This window comes from Mustela lutreola, chromosome 6 (assembly GCF_030435805.1).
Source record: "Mustela lutreola isolate mMusLut2 chromosome 6, mMusLut2.pri, whole genome shotgun sequence".
In the NCBI taxonomy this organism is placed as follows: Eukaryota; Metazoa; Chordata; class Mammalia; order Carnivora; family Mustelidae; genus Mustela; species Mustela lutreola.
Window position 1 is genome coordinate 146,057,587 of NC_081295.1, and position 21,954 is coordinate 146,079,540.

Sequence of the window (21,954 nt, forward strand, 5' to 3'; positions counted from 1 at the left end):
GGATTAGGTGGGTGCTTCTGCCTCTCGGTGTGCAATAATCAAGGTGTTGATCAGGGCCCTGTGTCACACCCAAAGACCCCAGTAAAGGAAAATACACTCCAAGCCTACTCACAAGGTAGTTTCCAGGATTCAGTTTCTCATGGTTGTTGCCTAGGGACCTTTTACCACTTGAGTTTTTCAAGGGCAACTCACAACATGGCAGCTGGCTTTCCTTGGAATGGACCAGGGACAAAGAGAGACCATGCAAGACAGATTTCACAGCCTCTCTGTCATCCAGTCTCAGTAAGGACATCCCATCCTTTCTGCTGTATTCTGCTGGTTAAGAAGCAAGTCGCTGGGGTTAGCCCACACTCAAGCCCACACTCGTTGGGGGTTGGTCCATCATCTCACAGCCTGCCTGCTGCAACATATGGTGAAAAAGGCTGATGATCCATCCCTTTCATCATATCTTTCACCTCAGAATTAATGTTTGTATTTTCTCTTTGTTTCTGTCTCAAGTGTCAGTTTTACCCAAAGTCTTCTCCCTTTTCACAAGTTACCAGAAATCGTCTCCCCATGACAGCTGCAGTTTGTCCCCTCTTACAACAGTCTCTCTACAATTGTCTTTATGCCTCCTTCCCTTAACATGTTTATGATTCAAGATCCTATGTTGTCAGGGTGCCTGGTTGGCTCAGTGGGTTAAACCTCTGCCTTTGGCTCGGGTCATGATCTCAGGGTCCTGGGATAGAGCCCCACATCAGGCTCTCTGCTCAGCGGGGAGCCGGCTCCCCCCTCCCCCACCTGCCTCTCTGCCTATTTGTGATCTCTGTGTGTCAGATAAATAAATAAAATCTTTAAAAAAAAAAAATCCTATGTTGTCACTCACTCTCATTACACACATACACACACACACACACACACACACACCCCTTACTTCATTGTCAGTTGTGAGAAGTGAAGTGTTCTGATCATACAGGATAAGAATCTTGTCTTGTAGAACACTGGTTCTCATACTTTTTAGTCTCAGAGCCCTTTCCACTCCTGAAAATTACTGAGAACTCTAAAGAGCTTTTGTTCATGTAGGTTACATTCACTGACAGGTGCTGTGTTAGAAATGAAAACTGAGGTATTTTAAAAATATGTATTTACTCTTTTAAAAATAATAGACGTGAACAAAGTTCTTTAGCAAAAGTAAAAATACTTTGCTTTTTTCTAAAACAAAAAAATGTTAATAACTGACAATGTTTTACAAGTGGAGAAATCTCTTTAATGTTTGGCTGAATAGAAGACAGTTGGATTCTCATCTGGTTCTAACTTCACGAGTATGCAGTTTGGGTGCGAGTATTTGTCACTGTTAGAATGAGAAATATTTTATCAGCCTTTTTATGTAATTGTAGATAGTCTATTTTGATACTACACCAAAGTTTGACAATGGTAGTTTCTTAAAGACTTCAGAATGTAATCTGAAATCATAAAATGACTTATCTTCACATTCTGTTACATTAAAATCCACTGGTTTATCTCAAACTTAAAATGGATCTTTCACCAAATGCATGATTTGTAATAACATGCATTGGTCCTTTGGGGGGGGGGGAAGTATTGATTCACTGAGATACACAGATCTCCAAATGTTGACAGATTTTGTTATAAAATATCAAGAACCCACATTCATAAATATCACAGCCTCTAAGTATTTGTTGGGAAACACTCATGCCACCTCACAGTGTTTGACACAAAGCTTCCAAAATTCTAATTTTCACTTGAAAGCTCAAATTTTATCATGGGCTATAAATACTACTAGTTATTCTCCTTGACATAACAAGCCCACTTCATCCATTTTTGAGGAAAATCTGCCAAATACCCAGTCCAAGGACCCATTGTTTGTCTGTCAGTTGTTTTTTCATATGAAAATAGTGTTGCACGGGGAAAAGGACCTAATTCAACTCCTTGCTGTTCCTCAAGATACCCCCTGAACTTCAGTACACAGCATGAGTGTTGGAACCATCCGTCCCATTTCATCACACAGAACACTAAAAAGATGTAAGGTGTTGAGATTTAATGAAATTATTCATTTCTACTGCTTTATCAAGATCACTTTTTAATAAAGTTTTTATTTATTTGAGAGAGAGCATGAGCAGGGGGAGGAACAGAGGGAGAGGGAGGAGCAGACTCCCCACTGAGCAGGGAGCCCCATGCGGGGTTCGATCCTAGGTCTCTAGAATCATGACCTGAACTGAAGGCAGACGCTCAACCGGCTAAGCCATCCAGGCGTCCCTCAAGGTCACTGGGATAAAGTATACAACCACCACTCATGCAGACTGCTGCCAATACCTGGAACCACCCTAAGATGCCAGCATTCTACCTGCTTCTGCATCAACAGTGGGAATGTCAATAATTGTAAAAAGCAAATAGCACCTTAGTATTATTTTGAAAATAGTTTTGACTTCATGGACACATTAAACGTGTCCTGGGGTTCCCCAAGGGTCCCTGACTTACCTTGAAAACCATTGTAATAAACTGTTTTATATTGTTTTTTTAAAATTCTAATACTTAGTATTACACCGGAGGAGCAGAATTTGATGTATGATGTGCTCACTTCTGCTTATCTACATCTGATGGGAGAAGAGACCTCTAATAAAATTACCTTTGATTTATGGAGCGTGAACCATCCAATATTTCCCAAACGCCACTAATTCACAAGTTTTGCCAGAGAAATAGAGTCATTTCTTAAACTTAAATATTTCAAAAGACCTTTTATCAAGTTGGAAATGAGTAGCACAAATGGAAGAAATGTATTAATGCCCCTAAAATAAATATATAACAACTCAAATCTTTAAAGAATTGTTCATCGAGTGTGCTACCTAAAATCATTCCATGTACCACCATCAATGGCTCGTGGATGCTTTTAGCAAGACTGCAACCCTTCCTCCCTACCTTTGAGCTCATTTGCTTTGCCAAATTCTGTTGTAGGCAAATTTATTTCCATGTTTCTTTTAGATTCTTCTATCTACAGATTGCAAGTCACTCCTGTTGGGAATAATAAAAAAGAGGAAACTGGGGCATTGGGAAACACAAAAGGGAGGTGAAGCAGATGGCAGGGAAGAAATAGAAGGTTGGGCATGGAGCTCTGGGAGGGGTAATGGGAGAGGGGGAGAGGGAGGCTGGAGTCCCTGCATCGCCCTCCAGGGTCTGAGGAGCCAGGGAAATCACATGTGCCTAAAAGAGATTAGTAGATGTTCTTTGGTGTGACCGGTGTGGGGCTCTGGCATTGGAAACAGAAATGCCTACCCAGCTGTGCTAACTAAGACTTGCCGCAGAATTAACCCATCTGAAATATCCAAGCCCTTTTGTGTCTATGAGACCGACACAGGCGTCACCAAGTCTAAGTCATACAAACAGAAGCATCGGGGCCGCTGGCTGGCTGAGTTGGAGGAGCATGTGACTCTTGATCTCGTGGTTGTGAGTTTGAGCCCCTCGCTAGGTGTAGAGATTATTTAAATAAATGAAACTTTAAAAAAAAAGAAAAACATTGAGCATTTGGAGGAAAGGAGTGTATCAGTGCCCACGACAAACACATTGTTTCTTGCTGTGTTTTCTACAGTGAATCCAAACAAATTTGAAAGCATCTTGTAATGGGGGAGAAGAGATCATGACAAGTCTTCATTTAGCAAAAGAATATAATGGATATAATAGTATATCTATTATAACCCTCTGACGTTGTGAAAATGCCTTCCATATTCTTATTTCTTCTGTTTTCTTTCTTGCTTTGTGCTAGCACACATATTATCAAGTATTTATGAAGTCTTTTACTGAGTAGCTTGTTACCTTGGTTCTTAAAAACTATCTTTGCCATAAGGCAGTGTTTTCAAGGTTGAACAGAACACATTAGGGGTCATGGGTGGGAAAAGACCTGAGCCCCTCATCCTTCCTCCTGCGACAACATCTCTGCTGTGACCTACTTTGCATGTCAGTCTTCTCCCAAAGATTTTATCTGAAGATGGGGCTCTGGTGCTATAATAGAAAAAGAAATGTTTAAGCAAGAAAGCCAAGGTCACGAAATCTAAAGTCCCTCAACAGGAATTATCCTTCCAACTTTCAATAAAATGACTAAATGTTACAATGCCAAAATGATATGCAAAATAACAGGAACAAGCACGTCGTAAAAAAAGGATGCCCACACAGCCAGTAGGTATATGAAAACGTGTTTAACTTCTTTAGATGTCAGGAAGATGCAGATCAAAACCATAAAAGATGCTGTTGCATACCCACCAGAATAGCTAAATTCACAAGATGATGATATGAAGGTATTGGGGGAAAAAAGGAGGGGGGACTGGAACTTTCACTGAATGCTGATTGGTGTAACCAATCAGAAAGCCAGCAATAGGGGCGCCTGGGTGGCTCAGTCATTAAGCGTCTGCCTTCCGTTTCAGGTCATGATCCCAGGGTCCTGGGATCGAGCCCCGCATCGGGCTCCCTGCTCAGCAGGGGAGCCTGCTTCTTCCTCTCCCACTCCCCCGGCTTGTGTTCCCTTTCTCGCTGTGTCTCTCTCTGTAAAATAAATAAATAAAATCTTTAAAAAAAAAAAAGAAAGAAAGAAAGAAAACCAGCAATATCTACTAAAACTGAAAATGTGCATACTATGCAATCCTGTATTCAGACTCTGAGATATATATCCAATTCGGGGGCATCAAAGACATTCAAGAATGTTTTTTTTTTTTTTAAAGATTTTATTTATTTATTTGAGAGAGAATGAGTGAGAGAGAACATGAGAGAGGAGAAGGTCAGAGGGAGAAGCAGACTCCCCAAGGAGCTGGGAGCCCGATACGGGTCTCGATCCCGGAACTCTGGGATCATGACCTGAGCCAAAGGCAGTTTCTCAACCAACTGAGCCACCCAGGCGCCCCCATTCAAGAATGTTCTTAACAGCACCACTGTTAATAGGTAAAAACTAGAGGCAAAACAAATGCCACCAACAACAAGATAGACAATTAAACAGCAGCATATTCTCAGAGCACTGGGGTGGCTCAATTAGTTAAGCATCCTACTCTTGATTTTGGCTTAGGTCCTGATCTCAGGGTCATGGGATAGAGCCCTGCATTGGGCTCTGTGCTCATCAGGGAGACGGCTGGAGACTCTCTCTCTCTCTCTCCTTCTCCCTCTTCTCCCCTCTGTATCTCTCAAAAATAAATAAAGAAATCTTTTAAAAAATAAAATAAATAGCATATTTCTATAATGGAAAACCATACAGCAAAGAAAAGGAATGAGCTACTGCTAGAAATAACAGCATGGATGGATGGAAAGACGCCAAGGACAAAAGAGAGTCTAACTCTACAATTTCATTTCTACAATGATCACAAACAGGCAAAGCTAATGTATAACAATGGGAGTCAAGGCAAGAATTACCTTTGTAGGGGAAGTGAATGGGGCAGTTCCAAGGAGGTGGAGGGTTTTGGTGTACCACCAGTGTTCTGTTTCCTGATCTGGGGGCTGCGGCTCAGGTTCCCTTTGTGAAAATCAATCAAGGTGTATACACATGATTTGTGCACCCAATTTTATTTCCATAAGAAATTTACTTGAAGAAAGGAATAATAGTAGTTTAGTTTTTAATTATGTAGAATTTTAGGATCTCCTGGTGTCTCTGTATTTCTGTGAATCCCTCCCCCTTCCAGTTTTTTTTCTAGATTCTAAATCTATTAAAAATTAAAAATCTTGCTTTCTTTCAAAAAGTTCCATTATAATGGGTTTTTTACTCCAAGAGCAGAAGAGCTCACTTTCCTCATTCTTGTACGCCTGCCCTGAAAAGATGAATGGATAAACTAATTCAATACATGGGTTTTGAGCACCTCCATGGGCCAGGCACTGTGCTTGGCTCTGGAAATGGGCAGATGAAAGAAGCAGACACAGTTTGGGCCAAGGGGTAGTTCACAGTCTAACAAGGGAAATCCACAGGTAAATCGAAGGTGTTAAGTGCCATCAGGATGCAGGACAGGTCTGGGTGGGGGGCAGTATGTGTGGTCACACTGCAGGGTGAATGTCTCTTCTCATGCCTGTGGGACCACATTTTTCTTTCCTATTTTGGAAGGTTGGTTGCACTTACAGTTAGTACCACAGAGCATGACGACTCACAATTGTCCTCTAATTGTTTCCGCCTGATAACCTATCACGCCAAACTGAGTCTAGGGAATTGGTCTGATTCTGTATGTCCTGTTGGGATGAATTCTGGGCAAGAGTTAGACTCTTTCAAAGACCTGTGAGAGGAGAAAGGAGGAACTGGGGAGGGATGTCTATCAAGCAGAGAATTTTCAGGAGAAAAGGCGGGGGTGGGAGGTTTGGCTGAGACTCAGGCCACCCAGGCACCCCTTGGGTATGCATTTCCTTGGCTGAAGGGACGTCAGAAGGCAGGAGCCTGAGGATGGTGGCCGGTGGTGGTGGTCTCCCAGACTCTCAGAACCTATAGAAGGAAGGTTCTAGAACCTGGTTGAATTCCAACAGGGAAAAAAAAAAGTCCTCCGATTTAAAATTTCTATGAAGGAAACCAGGATAAATTTGAGGACAGAAGAGGATGCTCCAAAAAACATTCTCTACAGCATTAGGCACTTTCTTGACAACTCATCTGCTGTGGCGAACAACTTGACCTCCTCCTACCACAGGGATTTAAGAGATGACACTGGGCTCGCTGATACAGTTCATGTAAGGAACTTGCACAATGCCAAGAGTCCCAGGAGCAAAACACCAACAGCTTAGGATCCAGGAGAGAGAAAAATGGTGGTGTGGGAGGAAGGCGAGAGCAGGAGGGCGGGAGGGATGGCTCACCACGGCCTAAAGGCACAGGGATGCTGAGAGACAAAGGGACGGGTGTGGTGGTCAGAGGCCAAAAGCGACACTGCCTTCATTTCTCAAACTACCAGAGAATGAGCCTGATTCCAACTCTCCATCTGGTAACCGAACTAGAATATTCTATAACCAGCGGGGGCCCCATCAGGCAGGGATTGTTGTGGCTCTTATTATTATGTATTATGTTTTGATAGTCAAATATCTCCATTCTGCAACCAATCCCCTTAAATGCCACATGCTACATAAATGCTTTCTCGTTTTTTTTTTTTTTCAGAGTTTATCAACTAATGATTTAGTACCCCAGGTCCACCTACCTCTTTACTAGGACACTCAAAACTCTAGGCATCCTTTTTAAATTCTTATTTAATAGGAGTCAAGGAAATGTAAGTGCCTCCAGAGAGTCACAGGGTTGTGGTTCCGGCTTTTGCATTGATTCTCCGAGGCCGAGCCGCAGGAACCCTGGTCTCCTGACAAACATTAACATGCTGCGGTGTACGGGTTCCTGGGTAGCAGACCAAATCCATTTTCCAGTTCCGGAGCCTGCGGCCTCGAGACCCCTTCTCGTTCCAGACGCTCAAGCTCCCATCAGTTTCCTACAGCAGGATCTGTATTTATAATTCATGCTTCTCCTTTGGTTTCCTTTCTAGGTCTCTCCGGTCTGACGCTTAAACAAAATCTCTACCCACATCAAGCCTATGCTGGTCCGTCCTCAATTAATAATTGATAGTAATGATGATAATCACAAGCCAGTTTTTGAAAGAGTTTATCTTTCTGGCATGTATCTAAGGGTCAGGTCTTTTGTAGCTTTGGGGTGGAGGGTACAACTGAGGCGCAGACACAAATTCGTCCCCGAATATCTGTTGCTAAGTTTTACGTAGAGGTTTAAAAAAAAAAGCCCGGGGAGCCCACAGTGGCAATGTTGGGGGAGAGGGTTGTTTTCATGTTTGTTTTTGTTTTGCCACCGGAAGACACTCCCCTCCCTTCATGCAGCTACAACATTACATTTTGCCACAAGGGAAGGCTCTACCCATGTCTACCCCAACAGTCCACATTTGTCCTCATTGGGATCTGAGTCTACGATCAGGCTACAAGGATAGAAAATATCGCCCCAATGAAGCCAACGAGTCTAGTCTGTATCCTTGCTACTCAAATGTGGTCCTTGAATCAGCAGTAGCCCCTGCATGGTTATTAGAAATGCAGAATCATAGGTCCTACCGGAGACCTTCTGAGCACGCGTCTTTGAACAAAAGTCCCAGGGGATTCACATGCGCTTTAAACTTCGAGGGGTAGGGATCAAAGCCCCCTTCAGAGCTGTGACAAAAATAGGTCAATTAGGACCCAGGGGATCTAATTCCCAGACTTCTATGTTAGTGGACAGGAAAGCAGATCCTCACAGTGGCTGAATTTGAACCTGGAAGCTGCCCCTTGCCATCGCAAGCAGAAAACGGAAAGCCTGCATGAAAATCGAGTCCACGCAGAGGTAGAGAGAAGCCGACTAGACCCTCAATTACATCCCGGAGCCTCTGTACTCACCTGTGCCTAATGCCACATCTGTAATGAGACCGTTCCCTAAGTGATGATACCTGAGATGCTTATTGGCCCTTTTCTAATGAAGGAAATGCAAACTTGGCTTTCTGTCGCTTACAACCAAAAGAATCTTAAATGATTCCAGACCTCACTAACTCTCCAAAAGAATGTATCCCCTAAACCAGGAGAGCAGACACTTTCTGTCATCCTAAAGACGGGTCTCAGCTAGATGTTTTGACGCTCTTCTAACATCTCCCAGGTTAGGCTTTTAAAATACACACCACCTCCGCGAGGAGGGGGGACACACAGGCCAAAGGGCACCAAATTGCTTAAAGGTTTCCTTTCTGCTTTTAATATATTAGACATGACCCTTGCTTCCCCTTCTTTTCCTAAAGATGAAAGACTTCTTGGAAATGCCATGCACGCAGCTGTCATTTGGAAGTGACAGCCAGCCTGGAGAAGGTTAATGCTCTCATCAAAAATGCCCATCCTCTGAATTGGCTAAATGGACCTTTCTGGTTCACCTGACTGCTTGTCCCTTCTCTAGGTAGACCCCGCATGTCAATGAAGTGTTGTTACAATTTCACTGTCTTCGCTCAAGTGCAGTGAGCACCCACATTCTCCTGAGGACTCCAGGTTCCAATAAACCCGACCACAGATCTGCCAAGCACGTGCCAACAGAGGAAGATCAGGGCACCTGTCCTGGGTTGTCTTCTACTTCCACAGGAATGGAGAAAAAGGGACATGGGGGTGGCTGTCGTGGAGACTTTGGTCCCAAACATAAAAGGCGCACTGCTTACTCCATTCTATTGTGTTACCCATCTCGCAAAAATTTCTCAAAGAGGAGCATACCTTGCATCTCAGAATTGCCTGGGTATGCATTTCTTTTCTTTCTTTCTCTCTTTTTTTTTTTTTTATAAGATTTTATTCATTTATTTGACTGAGAGATAAGAGAACACAAGTAAGCAGAGTGGCAGGCAGAGGGAGAGAGGGAAGCAGGCTCTCTGCTGAGCAGGGGGCCCGATACAGGGCTCAATCCCAGGACCCTGGAATCATGACCTGAGCCAAAGGCAACAGCTTAACCCACTGAGCCACCCAGGCACCCCTTGGGTATGCATTTCAACTGTGGGTCCTGGGTCCCAGGACTCCTCTTCCAGACTGTCTGAACCCCGGGTTCATTATTTCTATGGTATTGGAATTAATGGACTTAATAAAGGTCCCTTGTAACTCTGAGATTCAGTGACTCTGTCAAGGGAGACGGATCATGGCATCTCTGAGAGGCAGGTGGGAACGGCGCACGGTTCACACGGTAGGAAGGCACTCGCCAAGATGGGAAGACAGACAGTAGTTTTGACTCAACCGTACAGACTAGTGATTCAGGGTCTAATCACGCCGGCCTCTCAGTGAATGAAATACAGAGCTGGTGGCTTTATGGGATGTTGGGGAATGACTGTGACTGTGGACCCAGGAAGAAAAGGCAAAAGTGACTGTGAAAAGGAAGGAGAGACACCATAACAACGCTGTGGTCAGCTCCTTACTTCACCAAAGTACAGACATTCCCGGGGGGCGGGGAAGGGGGAGGAGCCCAGCATCCTCCTGGACAGAGTGAGCAGGACCTAGGAGCATCTTCAAACGTCATTGACCCGAAACCAGCTGATAGACTGCCCAAAATGTTTTGGGGCATCGCATTTTTGTATTTGGGGAGAATTCCCTGCCGTGATGAGTTTCACAGCTAGATTTGTTGCTAAGATATGCTGGAACGACTTGACCGCCTACCTGGGCCTGCGTAAATAGATCGGAGCCCCAAACGGATCTGTTCTGTCCAAGGAGCGGTCGTCCGCTCGTTTCGGCCTCCTCCTGGCAGAGCTCGGCTTGGGGACATGGCCCGAGTGTGCGGGTTGGGAAAACGTGCCTCTGTCTCCCCACGCGGAACACGCGGCTGGTCTGCTCCACGTGCTGCAGGCAGCTCCGTACCATGCCCCCCGTGGCTGGGTGAGAACCACACAGACCCGTTCTCTGGCTCCTGGCAAGTCCCAATGGAACAGTGTCCTGGTATCCTCTTCCTGCTGAACTCAATCACCGCAGACTTTGTCTTGGGAACAGCAGGAAGGCATTCTCGGGTTGCTTGTTCCTACTGTTAAATCTATGAGTCTCTTGTTTATTACTAATTTGCAGGGCCAAAAGTCTGAAAGGAATCTCGTGGGGCTAACATGCCTCCATGAAGGTATTGTCAGGGCTCGATCCATCTGGAGGGTGCAGGGGGCTCCTTCCCGGCCTCTGCCAGCTTCTGGTGGCTTCCTCAGCCTGTGGTTGCCCACTTCAGTCTCTGCCGCAGTGATCCCGTGGTCAAGGGTCTCTCTCTACGTCCCTCTTCTAGGGACCCTTGTGATTATGTTTAGCCACACCCCCCACCCAGAGGATCCAGAATAATCCCCCTGGCCCCCAGCTCAAGGTTTTTCATGTAATAATCACAGCTCAATAATTCTGCCAGGTAAGATACCGTTCACAGGTCTGCGGGTGAGAACAGGCCGGGGCTCATTATCCAGCCTACCCCAGCCAGCTTTGAGATGAGTGCCTCCTGCAGAAGGGGCAGGGTAAGCATCGCGCCGGCCATTCCTGGGAAGCAGCCAGCAACCCAAGAGCTTGCCCCGATCCATTCTCAGAGAGCACCTTTGAGGGGCTATGCTGCCTCCATCCCAGCTCACAGAGGGGGAGCCTCTAAGACCCTCAGAGTCGCATCCATGAAGGGGATCGTGGTTGCAGCTTGACACCAAGAACCGGAGACAGGAAGGAGCCCACCTCCTCCGACCTCATCCCTCGCTCACGCCGGCCAGGTTACACTTCCTCTCTGTTCCGGACGCATCCGACACGGGCGACAGACAGCAGTCCCCTCTCCGAATCAGTAGAGGACCCTCCCAAGGCAGAGAGAGTTGACTCCGAATTCCTCCCGCCGCTGTTGCATCTCAGAAGACAGCAGTACCAGGAAGGGATAAAGGGGGAAAAATCGACTTTACAAGTTTTCAGTGGCTGCTGAGAGATGTGTCCTTCTGTGTGCATGAAAGAGATGGTTTGAGACAGCCCGACTTTGTGGTCGGAGCAGGCATTTGATTATGGGGCTTTAGGTCTTTTTATGTTTGCCTGGGAGAAGAATTCTTTGTAAATCAATGACATTAGCCATATGAAAAAAATGACTGATTCTTTGAACTGAATTCCCCACAAAGTCAAACAGAGTCTAGTCTAAACACATTTTCTGAAGTTCTGACATCATTCCATGACTCCACGCCACACTGAAAACTTCCGCTGGTGTTCAGACGGACCCTTCCTTGCTGCCTTGTGGTCTCAAAACCACAGGTCAACATGTGGGACGAGACTGTTTACAGAGTCTCCCAGGATGTACTTCCTAAGTCCCCAACATGTCCCGGTTCACACGTCACTGATCCCATGTCCTCTGGGTCTAGAATGCCTTGCTTCCAAATACTTGAGTGCCGAAAGCTTCCAACCAAGGCTTACAGATTACACTGTGTTCGTTATGTGCCCCTCCGTCCCTCTCGGTCTGACTTAGCCTCCCCTGCCCGCGCTCATCTCCCCTCTCCATTCCCCCTCTCCCAGGAAGCTAACCCTTTCTGTAACCTTTCTATCTACTATTCTAGATCCTTCTCCCCCCCCCCCCCAAAAAAAAACTTCTGGTCCTGGGATCGTCACTTGCACAATCAAAAAGACCTTACTTGGCACCAGAATCCCAGAGTTGAAATCATTTCTATCAGCAGCTTTTGGACATTCAAATATTTGGGCAGAGTTAGACGAGGACAAGCCCAGAAGTAACACAGTCCCTTTGAGGTGGTGACAATGAGAAAAAAACAGATCTATTTGGTTGGAAAGGAGCCAAGGATTTCCAGCAAGACCAGCTTCAGCTAAAGGCATGCAAGCAACCCTATCATTTATACCGCATAGGAGGCCAATACGAGGAGAGCGACTTGGAGAAATGAAATCCACCCTTCAAACCTTCTTGACCTTAAGCATGAAATCCCTTCAGAATGGCCCAGAAGTCCAAAAGGCAGACAGTGTGGTCTATTTTTTTTTTTTTAAGCCCATAAATGTGCTTTACCTGCCAGCAGAGCTGTTAGAATTTAATAGGCTCCCTACCCATGCCCAAGTGTTTTTGAAACACCTATTACAAGGGGTGTTTTCAAAACTGACTTCTCCTCGACCAAAAGCAGCGGTAATCAACCCCTCGGAGAAATGGGAAATTAACTGCACAGATCTGGCTTCAGTGACGTGAACTTGGAGTTTCAGAGCGGTGGTTGTCATCCTCTCGTGGAACTCGATCTGCACAGGCCTATGGGTTCTGCACAAAGAGAAATCTTGTTCGGGACTCTACACAGCACCATTAAATCCTGACCTGAGTCATGCGGTGCCCCAGTGCTGTCCCATGACCCAGCCACCCCACCCCCATTTATAATCAGCGGTATATGAAGGCAGCTGGTCCTCACCCACACTCATGTCATGGCCAACATTGAGAGTTCGCAGCAAACCTTGTGGGTATTTATTATTGTTGTTATCGTTCCAACTTACAAACAAGGAAGGGGAGACTCAGAGAACTTCCATCCGTTGCCTAATCACAGAAAGTGGCCCAGTTGGGGCCAGCGCCCAAGGCCATCTGCCTTGGGAGACATAACAACCAAGCAATGTTCCCTTGTAACCGTCTGAGGATGCTTGGGCTGACGGATCCGGGGTCCTGGCCCGCGGCTGGTCCTCTGATTCTTGTCGTGGTTTAACAAGTACTGACTAACTGTGGTTGCTCTGTTGTAATTCCTCTCTCCAGAATTTGTGTTTTCTGTACCATTTTTGCACTGCAAACTGCTCTCTTGCTTGCTTGTTTGCTCTTTCTCTTTTTCCTTCCTTCCTTCCTTTCTCTCTCTTCTTTCTTTCTCTCTCCCCTTCTCTCCCCCCCCCCCACCCATATCTCTTGCTCTCACTCTTACTTCTCCTCCCTGGAGATGACTCTGAGGACATTTAGTGAAGCATTTAGGCAGAAATAATCCAGTGTTTAGAGGATGAAACAAAACAAAGACCCCAGTGACTTTTGCTTCTTCTTCTTCTTCTTTTTTTTTTTTTTTTTTTTTGCCTTCTTGCCTGTTTGTTGTTGTCATTGTTGTTGTTTTGTATCCAGTATCGTTCTTCAGCCTCCCCCAGACCTCATGAGGTGGGTCCATTATTACCTCATCTTACAGATGAGGAAGCTGGAGATCCAAGACCTTAAGTCATCAGTCCAAGTTTACCCGACGCACGCGCAGCAGAGACAGGATCTGCATCCCGCTCTGTGGCACTTGACCACTCCCTTCCTTCCCCTCCAGGGTTCTGCCCTTCTGTTCCCAGAAGAGGACAGCTAGGTGAGCCTCCCTCCCTGACCCAGTGGCCCTCACATGACCTCGATGCCGCGTGATTGAGCCCCGGCTCCCTCCACCTCCCCCCACCCCCAGTGAGCTGCTGGGTGTCATGGGGTCTTAGCCCACTTGGCCATCTCTGTGGGAAGGTTCTGGAGCACAGGGGTAGCCCCTGCCCAACGAGCTGGGAAGTTCAGAAATAACAGCTCTCGCTGACTGCAGCGACTTAGCCCCCCAGCTGATCTCCAGCAGACATCGTGAGGCTCGGGGCGCACGTGCTGGCCAGAGAGTCAGCACGCACCTCCTTCACGGGCCTGGCAAACTTGGCCGCATCTCCTGTGCTCTGTGGCTCAGCTGCCCCAGGGCTGAGGAAGGACCCCCCCCCCCCCATGGATGAATGAGCTTCCCGAGGCAGGCCAGGAGAATTCAACGCAAAGGAAGTCCCGAGCGTGGTTACCCCAGACCAGGGGTCATGAGAGCTGCGTGGCCAAACCTCAGGCTTCCAGAGACCTCTGTGACTCGTCAGGGACTCACATCCAAGTGAATATAATGAGATTAGCTGACATGATTGGAATAAATAGCAGTGGTGTAAATAAAACAACTTGAAATTAATATCTCATTCCAAGGCCACGCTACACTTAGTATACAATAAATGCACATTTTTCATATACCCCAAGCTTATCTCATTTATAATGCAACGTCACAACATGGTCTTTTTGTGATAAGAGCATTCCTCTATCAGAGGTCAGCAAACTTTTTCTGCAAGGGCTAATTAGCAAACATTTCAGGCTTTGTGGACACATAGAGTCTCTGTGGCGTATTTTTCTTTGTTTTGGGGGTTGCTTTTTATGACCCTTTTAAAATGTAAAAACCATTCTTAGCTCACAGGCTGTTCAAAAACAGGCTGCCGGCCAGATTTGGCCAGCAAACCATAGTTTGCCATCCCCTAATTTCAGACATATAAAATATATTACAACCATTTTATTACCGCTTCAGTTTTTTTTTTGTTATTGTTGGGTTTTTTTTGTTTTGTTTTTGCCTCAAAAAATTGTGTAAGGGGCTGGAGTGGAGGCCAACCAGACCCAACCAGACTGCATGGAGAACGGCGCATATTCTGTTCTCACTGTCCTGCTCAGTGCTTTCCTCGGACTCCATGGAGACATGAGGTCAGCAGCAGGAGGAAGACTTGGGAAGGAGCAGAGCAAACATGGAACTGTGGTTTGATTGTTGCCTTTGGATGGGTCTTTGGAAAGCATAAGCTCTCCACTTGAAGTGGCCCCATCTGTGCAATGGGTACATTAAGAACACTGGCACAGATCCCAGGCAGGATAGCCAATGGGCTACTTGTGTTCCTGTGGTCTGGCACCTTCTGCTCAAAACAACAAGCTTTTTGGTCAATTTCTCCTCTGTGGCTTTCCAATGGAGGCCTTCACTATTTGCTTTGGCAGCAGCGGGAACAGTGGATGGGAAGGTGAGTGATCCTGAGTTAGCAAAATACTTCAGAGTCAGGAATGGCCTCTCTGTGACTCCCATCCAGCCGTGTTCTGCTCCTCGTGTGCGGATCTGAGGTGACCTTTGACCATACCCAGCTCCCCTCTGCACTGATCCCCCTCCTCGAAACTCACCCAACCCCAACACCTGGTGGACCAGGAATCCTAAGAGCCTTGCTCAGTCTGTCATAGCCCCTCCATCCTCAGGGCTGCGGCAAGCTTCCTGCAGAGCCCTGGTCTCCACCCGGCAGCCAGCAGACCTGGGTTCGAGTTCCCGTCCCCCAGCTCATCAATATATAACCTTCGGAAATTCCTCAATCCCTTGAATCTCATGAGATAAAATGACGGCTCTGAGCTAAATGATCTCTAAGGAACTTCTGCCTCTAAATTTCTAATTTCTGCTGAGCCAACCCACCTCAACCCACCCCCAGGAGATGTCCTCATGTTACATTAGTCATTTCTCCTTGTCTGGGTCTTCAACCTCCCTCTCTATCTGTTCCTTCTCCTTAGTGCGGAAATTCATCCCAGTGGCTCTGTTCTTAAACCAGCAGCCCACACCCCATACTGGATCTGCCTCTCCCTCCAACTGATGGTCAAGGGCCATCTCTAGCTATCCTGGCAAGTAGTATGTTCCTGAACCCCAGGGTACCCTTCCTCCACTATGGCCCAGAGCCCTCCAAGGAGCAGTCCCTGGAAAGTCTGCTTCTCAATCTAACTCATCCCAACCCATGCTGAGAAATATAACTGGAGGAGCCCAGGGTTCCTCATTTCTGCATCTCAGAACCTGCCGCGGTGCCTGGCACACAGCAGAATCCTTGTCACATGTTCCGAGTTATACAAAAAAGCATGAGGAAAGAAAAAGCAATAATCACTTCTGGAAAACCACACTCTCCCTCTGCTCGGAAAAACTGGATCTTGCAAAAACGTCATGCTTGTTTCCCCCCAGTGCACGGGGCTCTGAAGCTTTCATCTGCTGGACTCTTGATTGCCAGCCTAGAATGCAGGACAGGATGGAAAGGAAGGCTGAAATCGTTCTCATATTTTCTAGTCATGGTTTCCTCTTTCTCTTTCCTCTTAAAAAAAAAAAATAATAATAATAAGGGGGGGGGGTTAAGAAGCTGAGGTTTTAAGCCTCCCCAGAGGTCAAACAAATTGCATTTTTGCTACAAAGAGGGGGAGGAGGAGGGGAGGGGCAGATGGTAAATCGTTGCAAAGACCCTTCCGGTGATGTCTTTCTCGGGGGTTGGGGGGGTCCCAGCTGGCAACACTGCTGTCGCACGGGGCCAGCCCCTCCGGTGGGCAGATCCAATCGCAAATAGAGAAACAAGATGTGCCAGCAGGAGCCTCACCAGCTGGGAAATTATTTCCTAATAAAACTACAAAGGGAAGGACGATAACTGGGCACTGCTGACAAGTATTGTTGTCTTGTATCAAAATCTCTTTATAAACCTGTTTGAAGAACAGAGCTGGCTTCTCTTTGAAGTCCCAGTTCAAAGCCGTTGACTTGCAGGGTTCGCTGTGTGGCGGCGGGGGACAGCAAGGGAAAGAGGTCGGGAGGAACAGAGCCAAGCTCGGGGCAAATTCAGAGCTCGGCCCTCTAGGGCGGAGTTTTGGGGTGAGATGTTCAGCAGAGGTCCTCATTATTAATGATGACCCCCCCCACGCACACACCCCCTCTGTCCCAGGTGTTATCTGCAGACTCTCTCATTCCTAACACCACAGCCCCAAGAGGTCAGTGTCGTCACCCTCATCTCATAGATGAGGGACGAGGGGCTGGATTCTCAGCCCTTAGTCAGACCCAAAACTCACTCATTCTCTGGTTCCTGAAAGTCTGGCCTTCCATTGCAGGTAGGCACAGGGAGCCCAGTGACCAGTTCTGGGGTCTGCAGCACCAAGCTACAGGAGCTGGGACTGATGGAAAAGAAAAAATAAGAGCATGGGTTCGGCCTCCCACCAACGTCTCCGTTCAGCCTACAACCAGACTTCAACAGGGGCCCTGTGGATACAGAAGGGGGGCTCCTACTCTCACAGGAGGGACTGTTCCACCTCCATTTCCCCACACCTGGGTGAAAACCAAGCCCCCAAGGGCAGGAACATAGACCCATCCCAGAGGAGAAGAAAATCTACTATAAATAGGATAAATTGTATCTCCCCTGCCCCCACCCCCAAGAAAGAGAGTGAAGTCCTAATCCCCAGAACCTCCGATTACTGCCTTATTTGGAAATGGGGTCTTTGCAGAGGATCAAGGTAAGATGAGGTCCATGGGGTGGGCCCTAACACAATGACTGGTGTTCTTATACAAGCGGGAAATGTGAACACAGAGACAGACACATACACAGAGGGAAGACGAAGTGAAGACACAGGGAGAAGCCTATTAGGATGCCAGGAAGGTCCAGGGCCACCAGAAGCAGGAGGGAGAGCTAGAACAGACTCTCCCTCCCAGCCTCGGAAGGAACCAGTCCTGCCGACACCTTGAATTTGGACGTCCAGCCTCCATAACCATGACACGATACATTGCTTTTAAGCCACTCCAATGGAGTACAGTTGACTGTTGAACAACTCCGGGGGTTAAGGACACCCACCACCCAAACAGGCAAAAATCTGAATGTGACTCTTGACCGCCCGCAAATGGAACTACCCATAGCGAACTGTTGACCTTCCCGATAACAGAAACAGTAGAGTAACATGTTTTTTGTATGCTCGATGTATCACATTCTTCCTTCTCACAGTCAGGTAAGCTAGAAGGGGGGGAATGTTATTAAGGGAGTCATAAGGAAGAGAAAATACATTTACAGCATTGTACTGCATTTATGGAAGAAAGTCCGCCTAGAAGTGGATCCCTGCTGTTCAACCCCATGTTGTTCAAGGGTCAAGTATATGTTGTTATGGCAGCTTCCCAGGAAATGAGCCCATCTACAACCTTAAAGACACCTGCAAGGTGCAGGAGAAGGACAAACTTCTGACCTTTCTGGAGGCTGCAGAGCGGAGAGGGTTTCCTGGTAGGTGCTGCAGCTCAGGGGTAGGACGGTGGAAGGTGGAGGAGCTGGCTCATACCCAAAATGGGGATGAGAGTTTTGTCCCCACTACGGGTCACCCCCATTTACCAGCTCACAGTCATGCCTGTGCCCAATCATGCCCGAGTTCTCTTTACTCGGATGCCCTTCCCTTCCCCTGCTGCCCGCTCTCCCTCTCCTGCTACCTCCCTCCAAAGGCAGGCTCCTTAGTTCTCAAATCAGTGACTTTCTTTTTCTTTCTTTCTTTCTTGCTTTAAAGATGTATTTATTTATTTATTTGACTGAGAGAGAGAGAGAGAGCGAGCACAAGGAGGGGGAGCAGCAGCAGAGGGAGGCGGAGAAACAGGCTCACTGTTGGGCTCAATGTGGGGCTCGATCCCAGGACCCTGGGATCACGACCTGAGTTGAAGGTAGAGGCTTAACCAACTGAGCCACCCAGGCTCCCCTCAAAACAGTGACTTTCTAAGGGGGTGCTCTGGACTAACAGCAGCAGCACCATCTGGGAAGCTGTTAGAAATGCAAATTCCTGGGCCCCACCTGAGACCTTCTCCATCTGCAGCTCGGCAGAGGGATCACAGCATTCTGATGTTGGAGGATCACTGTTGAGCCGAAGGTGTCCTGAGCTGTTGTTTTCCCAAAGATCTCACTGACAGTACAGCGGGGCCAGAAACCAGCTGTCTGTCCAGACATGCCTGTCTCATCCAACTCCTTATTCCAACGGTTCAGGAACTTAATAAATCACAATGGAGGTGTAAGGAAACGACTTATGGACCTCTTTAAGGTGTCTCCTTGAGAACATACTAGGCCCCATAAAAAGCCCCCAAATCAAAAGTTTTTGATTTGACAACGCAAGGTTGTGGATCTTATGACCCTTGGACTGTCAATAGCCCCAGAATGAGCTTGGGGACCTCTCACAAGCTACACACAAGACCAACCAAGTGAGTCCTTTTGTCTCAAGGAGATAAAAGAAGTGTTCATACTTTGTTCTTCTATCATTCTGCTATAAATTGGTGTGAAACTCCCCAGACTTGATAGCGTCTTTTGTGATCCCCCGTGTTCACATAGCTTGGATAAGCCTCGCCCCTGCAGTGCCATTCTGTTCCCTCCTTCCCCCTAGTAGGAAGGGGAATTAGTTGGCAGAATTGTTATGTCTCCCTAACACACAGCCAATGGCTGGTAAGTACTCTGCAGCTCTTCTGCCTCGTCATCCAAGCCTGCGGGTGGGGTCGGGGCCGGGGAGGGAACCGGTGCAAGGGACTGTCCTCAGTCATCTTTTCTCCAGAACTAATCCTTCTAAGAACTCCCAACAGTCATGCCTCCTTTCCCAGCCTTTGTCTCCGATGGGACCCCTTTGTGCGGCTCTTCCTTCTACTGCTGCCTCACGCTATCATGATCAACTTCTCTGCCTTGATGGCTCCCAACACATTCCATCTAGAAATGGGGGGGGGGGGGTGTCATCTGGTTTCATCGTGCCCGCTCCCACTGAGAATGGCGGCTCCATGAGCCTGCAATGTGGTCTGTGCCATTTTCCCCAAACCTGGACAAGCACGTTGGAGGCACGCCACCATCCCCCGCTGTCCCTCCCCACCCTCCCCGAACCATCCATGTCCATCCCCCTCCAGAAGAGCAGCCCCAAGAGGTCATGGTTCTAACCACCTCCCCTGCAACACGGCAGCCTGCGAAACGGAAGCCGTTCGCTGTAAAGAACATTAGAATGCTGCCCGCCTCGAAGACATCTCGCCGTCGGCTTCTTCCATCGGCAGCTTTCCGACTCATAAAAATATCACCTCACACAGTTTCTCATGAACCTGCTGCCAAGGGAGCAGAGGCCACAGCGTTGGGGCTGACAGAACGACGCGATGAGGAGAAGGCAGGGCGTTGAGACGGGCATCTGTCGTCCCCAGCAGGTCTCCCCCCTTGGCAGAGAATCCTTGAATCTGCTCTACTTCGTACCATGCAAATGAGGTGCTGATGAGGTCACCGCATTCTGCCGGATTATTATCTCTGACATTTTATTCATAATAATTATAGAGCCTTTCCACCTTCAAAGTGCTTTGCAAACAATAATTAATTAATTAACACCCGTAACACCCTGGCGAGGTAGCTTAGTATTATTAATTTATCTCTACAGTATATTATTAGCCACCGTTTCCTCCCTCCCCACAAAAAAAAAAAAAAAAAAAAAAAATGACCGTTGAGCTCCTGTGCTGTGTTTCTCGTCCTTTCTGGGCCAATCCTCCGTTTTCCTACTCAGTCTTCCGCTCAGCTCAGCAATGAGATGCGTGCGCCTCTTTGGATCTCACACCAAGTTCGCCACAAGCCATCACCCCGCCGGTCCTGGTCATGGATTCTGTTTCTCTCCCATCCCAGCATCTTCTGTTAATGCAATTCTTCCCTCCCTGCCCCCGAGCCCCAGTGCCTTTCCTTCGGTTCTACCCTGTTCCCACCTTCTCTCCCACCTTTGACTTCGTGCTTGTACGATCCTAGCACAAACGTATCTCTAACCCCCGTGCTTGATCTTGTCTTGGGCTCTACATTCTACCTACCAGTTGGCTCCCCATCCATCGATCCTCCTACTTATTTGGATTTTAATTATGTGAATTAGACTTCTCTGAGGGCTGCTTCAAGGAAGGCTGTCATTTCACTCCCGCTCCTTGCTCCAGCCCCTCATTCTTTATCTCATTTTCTTCCCGGGGCAGAGCATCGTCTCCCCGTCTACTCCTGCTGCCCTCAGCCCGCCCTTTCATTCACTCCCTGGTTCCTGCTGCGGGTGGGGCTCTGGGCTCCCTCGGGGGTGAGCAGAGGACAACCCGGACAGATGAGGACCCAGGCTCCATCTCCCCAAGAAGGTGAAAGAAGCAGGGCGACAGGAGGCGATCTGAGAGGCTCTGTGGGAATTCAAGGTGGCGATTCATTGCAATTCTGCCAGGGCGTCGGAAGAGGGGACATGGCACAGAAATTGCCACGGAAGGGAGGACGCTTGGAAGAGGAGTGGGTTGGGTTTTGTCTGATGGAGGAAGAGGGGAAGGTGGTCCCAGGCGTCGGGAGCTGCATGAACAAGGGGCTGTGGCGTGGGCTGGGATGACTCAGACTCTCATTTCACCTTGAGCCCTCTGCAGGCGGGTCGTCCCCTGCCTCCGGGGACAGGCAAAGCGGAGAGGGGTGGAGAAGGGCACGAGCCCCACAAGCGTCGAAGAGGGCAATGATCGAACCCGAGATTTTCTAGGGAGAATGAGCAGGGACAACTCACCTCACACAGCAGACAGCGTTTCTCTCTGATCATCTCCCCCCGGCATTTTCACCCTCCCCCCTCTCCGAAGTCCCTTGAAAACCAACCTGGATTGTTCTTTCCCTGGACCGCACAGCCTCCGGGGCCCAAATCCCCAGCCCTGCACATTTTCCCAGCTCTACTCCACACCCCCTTTCACAACCCAGAGCTGTTTCATTTACTGCTCTCCCTCTGCTCTCCATTTCTCCCTCTGTCACCTCCACCGTCTTCGGGGGATACAGATGCCCACAAACAAAAACGGGCTCCAAGTACTAGGACCGCCACAGATTGGGAGGAATCATTATAAATATCAAATAATGTTTTCCTAGGACAAATAATTTTTTTGGTCATGTCTGTGGAATTACAAATGGTCGTGTCTCGCTAAAGCAATGTATGTGTGTGTGTGTGTGTGTGTGCGCACGTGCGCACGTGCATGTGCACGTGCACATGTACGTGTG